The 4,285-nt window shown below is 37.2% G+C and overlaps 1 protein-coding gene across 4 annotated transcripts in view; it reads right to left on the minus strand.

Annotated features, from left to right (window-relative positions):
* The window catches only part of mgab (MAX dimerization protein MGA b), a 52,149-nt gene extending 48,561 nt beyond the window's left edge, over nucleotides 1-3,588 (minus strand). For 3 of the 4 annotated variants that reach the window (XM_077240221.1, XM_077240220.1, XM_077240218.1), the window contains exon 1: nucleotides 3,363-3,587. The gene's annotated coding sequence lies outside the window, so the exon portion shown is untranslated. Of the gene's footprint in view, nucleotides 1-3,362 lie in introns of all 4 variants that reach the window. The other variant, XM_077240219.1, reaches the window with a different exon arrangement.
* Nucleotides 3,589-4,285: the final 697 nt, after the last annotated feature.

A 4,285-nucleotide genomic window follows, 5' to 3' on the forward strand; every position in this document is an offset into this window, starting at 1 on the left:
TGCCACAAAGAACCGGCAAAAGTAATGATTATGCATGATTGTTCATTAATAAACGAGTCTTTTCTGTGTCAGTGTCGGCCGCAGAGATGAAGTTGACGCAGTAGTGAACACGTCCATAGAGAGAAATGCACACGTCATACGGATTAGCCTACACAAGCAGAGAGTAGCCCATTTCTTTTCATTTTGAATTGTTTTGTGCAAAAGTAGACATTTCAAGCTTGCTACATATTTCTCAAGTCTGTGACGCAAGTAGCTTCTGTTCATTTATGAGACGAGCTTCAGTTCATGTGCAATGCAAGTGAGTGTGTGAGTGTGTATGGGTGTGTGTGCGTAATGATTAGGGATGAGTACCGAAACTCGGTATTAAACGGCCCGGGACTGAGTTTCAGCCATTTCTATATATAATAATATTAAACCATTTGTCTGTGATGCAATTTTGCTATTCGCAGTCCAGAAGAGAGAGAGCGATCTCTCACGCGGAGCCACAGCGCGCACAACACCACAGCCCTTAATCACTGACAATGAGGACAGAACTAAACATTCAAACGTGGTTACACTTTAGATCTGGGATATTATTCTACTTTTATTTTAGATTTCGGCTTTCAAAGATTAGAAAAAGAAGATATTTGAGATGAAACCATTACAACTCATTCTGTCTAGCGCAACTTCCTTCCCTTCACAGCGATGCGCTGTCATTTCTTCCTAAATTGCAGACGCGTTTAATCATTAAAAGAGCGATTAAAAGCACAAAAATCTGCGCAAGAGACGCTGTTCACAAGGCGACGCGCTCCGAAATGGACTGCAACGAGACAAGAACAGTAGGCTATACTTAACTTTGGGCTTCATGTGCGCATCTAAACTATCACATATACATAAAATATAAAAAAAAGCTCTGAGATTCACTGAAACACAGTTTATGTCTTAGATGGATGTAAATAGTTGGAAGGAAATGATGGTGTATCGGTCATCTATTAGATCTGCACTCGGTCTTAAAGGGGCAGCGTCTAATAAACCTGTGATGATTGAGCCGTTAATGCGAATCACTCAGAGCTCTTGAATGAATAACTTAAACTTTAATAAGCATTAATCTATCTATGATAAACTATTGTTATTTTACATTTGATTACTAAATTAAATTACTTTTCAGACAGAAACACTTAGGCCTACCTGAAAAGTAATTTTAGACCTTCCTGAAATTAAAGCTGTGTATATAATCTGTATCTTTGTTTAATTGTATTCTTTTTTTGACCGTGTGTTTGTACTTGTTTTTGCTTATCGTATCGTATCTCATGTATATAAAACAGAAAAGCCTGCACACCGCTGCATAACAAATAGCCTACATATTTTATCCGTTTTGTTAAAGCATTGATTTTTCTTTTGCTATAGATATTCTACATTTCAAAATATAAAGCAAATGTTAATCATTACTCGAATGTAAAAAAAAAAAAAACACCAAAAGGAACCGATAAGAATACCGTTAAAGTACCGGATCGATAAGCAGTATCGGTAAGAGTAGTAATACCGTTAAAACCTTAACGATACCCATCCGTAGTAATGATGCAGTAAATAAAATGTTTGCAAGTCATACGAGTTTGGGCAAAATGCATTAAAACATCTCGACACCAACTTGGCACGAAGTTCTGGAAAAACTGTGCCCAGATCTTTTCCTCCCTTCTCCCCTGTCTAACGGTGATCGTGTCGACTGACCTGAAGGAAACCACTCAAATGTTGGAGGAGGAAACTCAGAGTGAGCCGCCACCGGCCTTTTTTTGTTTTGTTTTTTTATCAAAAATGTGTTTTAGGTGGACAGATCAATACAGTACACAGAACATGCGGGATGTGGGAAAATAACAATGTCTTTTCTGTTAACCAAATGCTTTTTAATATTCGCTATTACTTCAGTGCAAGTGAACAAGCGCGCCGTTATTTGTTTCTTAGTGACGTGTGTTCAAGTAAGCCAGAAATGAGCAGATTCTGCACAATACGCTGTATTTAATATATAATGAGGACTCACGAGTTGCGTATTTGCGCGAAATCCGGGCAGATTTGGTTCCAAAGTTCATTTTTACCCTTATTTGGCGGGTTGGAGGGTGTTAATTTCAATCCCTGAATGTTGCACTCCTGTTTGTCATTGTGCACAAAACTTCATGTCAATAAATCATCAGAAATATTGTTGACTTGTGCGCGTCTCAAGCGCCCTCTTTGCGTTCGTCCTAATGCCTGTTAATTGTCTGTGGGGGGAAAAAAATTACACTTTTTCCCCATTAAATCATGAAAAAAAAAATATAGACCTACCTACCGACCCCTTTTTTTTTTTTTTTTGCTGTTACTGCAAACCAAAATATTTTTAAGGATGGCCTGAGTGTGTATGCGTGCGTATGCGTATGGGTGTGTGTGAGTGTGTGTGTGTGTGTGTCTGTGTAATCCAGTAGCTTGTAAACACAACTTTGCTTTCAGATGAATAAAAACATATCTGTGCCTTTATTCCTCAGATGGATCACAAACTGTCAAATATGATCTTTATATTGTAATCATTAGGAGTTGTAATTGTTACCTAACAGGTTTTGTTAAACTGAATACATGACGATAACTAAACATAGCAAGCACTATATTAATATTATAACTTCAGCCTATATCATGGTGACACTAGTCTCTGGCTGACAACAGAATACTTACTAAACAAGCATTTTCCATAAAGCTACTTTGAAAAATATGTATTGTATACAACGATATATGAAATTTTCCTAAACTTAATTAAAAACACACTTGATGTAGAAAAGCTCCTCAGAATAATATGATTTTACACACAGCAGCTGTCGCCAACATGTAAACTTATGACTCAACCAATGACGCGCGTTGGGAGCGGGGCTATCTGTTTGACTGACCAATTACAGACGAGGGGCGTGTTCCGGAAACCTGTCTGCAACACCTATTGTTATTGTTGCAAATCAGTTTGGTGAAAATAAATTACACACTTCCACACAACTACAGGTTTGTTATGATTTTAACCTGAAACCCATGTTTTGTTATTTTATGCAATTTTTCCAGAAAGGAATATAATCTGAACGCTATTTCACTCATTTATAATAAGTGTTGAGATACTGTAGGTTAGGCAGTTGGACAGTGAACATGGGGATCGCGGTTGCAGTTACTGCATGTTACAGTAATAAACACTAACAAACGATCTTCGTGCAACGTGTATTTAAAGTGAAGATTAACACAAACATAAACAGTTTAGCCAAAGTTAGTCGAGCACGCGGGAGTCTGTCAGGAGGATTCGAGTCAACAAACACACAGAGTCTCTGTTTAACTCAGAACAGGAACATCTAAAAGCATATAGATTCGAGTTATTGCTCACTTACCTTCCTTAAGTTGTGCAGGATTCCGTCTAAGTCATTATTGGACGTGTGTAATGTAATGTTTCTCGCTTCCCAACCGAAATGCTTCCCAAACCAACTGATCAACAGCCGCGCGCGGCGGGCAAGTGACGTCACTCACCGTAACTGTTCCCTGTTCGCGCGGTCTTTAATTTGAACCAATGGCGTGCCGTTCCCTAATGCAGCAATGAGTCATCGAAGCGTGCCTTAATTCAGCGCTAACTCATCGGGAATAACGTGAGCAGTTTAAATATACAGTGGAGCTTCTAACAGAACATGTTCTCATACAATTAAAGATAAAAAAATGTTGTCATTATTACGTTAATATATACGGTGAGTTCATTTTTGAACCGCACTAAATTTTAAAATACAAACGGACACTTTATTAATAACTATTCAATTTGTTTAAATTATTTTAATCGAAAGGAAGTGACATCATCTTTTGGAGGGAAAACAGCAGCGCAAACATCCGTAAGTTAAATCAATGGATTCGATTAATTCTGTGGTGTTTTGTGCTGTTATTCATCTAGTTTTATCAAATGGGACAAACCAGTTTGATCAATATTTCAAAGTTAAAGTTGACCGCCTCAGGTAAGATACTGAAATTTGGTGCATTTTTGGCCATCATAAATTGTAGAAAGTCAAAGAAATGTTTGTGTTGGGTGATGTAAGACATTTAAAAATAGGTCAAGCTCTGGTAAATAAATGTAACCAATAATTATCAAAACAACTGAAATGGAAGATCAAAAACCCTTTACTTTTTATAGCACTACATTATTGATACTCTAGTAAAATTTCATTGTCACTGAATTATTCGTTTTTTTTAGCTGATTTTATGAAATTATTCATAAAATTAGCTGCTTAACAACATAATAACAGGATGGACAAGTGGAATAAAGAGTGGATGG

The sequence above is a fragment of the Siphateles boraxobius genome, unplaced genomic scaffold (assembly GCF_051911475.1).
Source record: "Siphateles boraxobius isolate OS27281-9 unplaced genomic scaffold, OSU_SipBor_1 222, whole genome shotgun sequence".
Classification (NCBI taxonomy): Eukaryota; Metazoa; Chordata; class Actinopteri; order Cypriniformes; family Leuciscidae; genus Siphateles; species Siphateles boraxobius.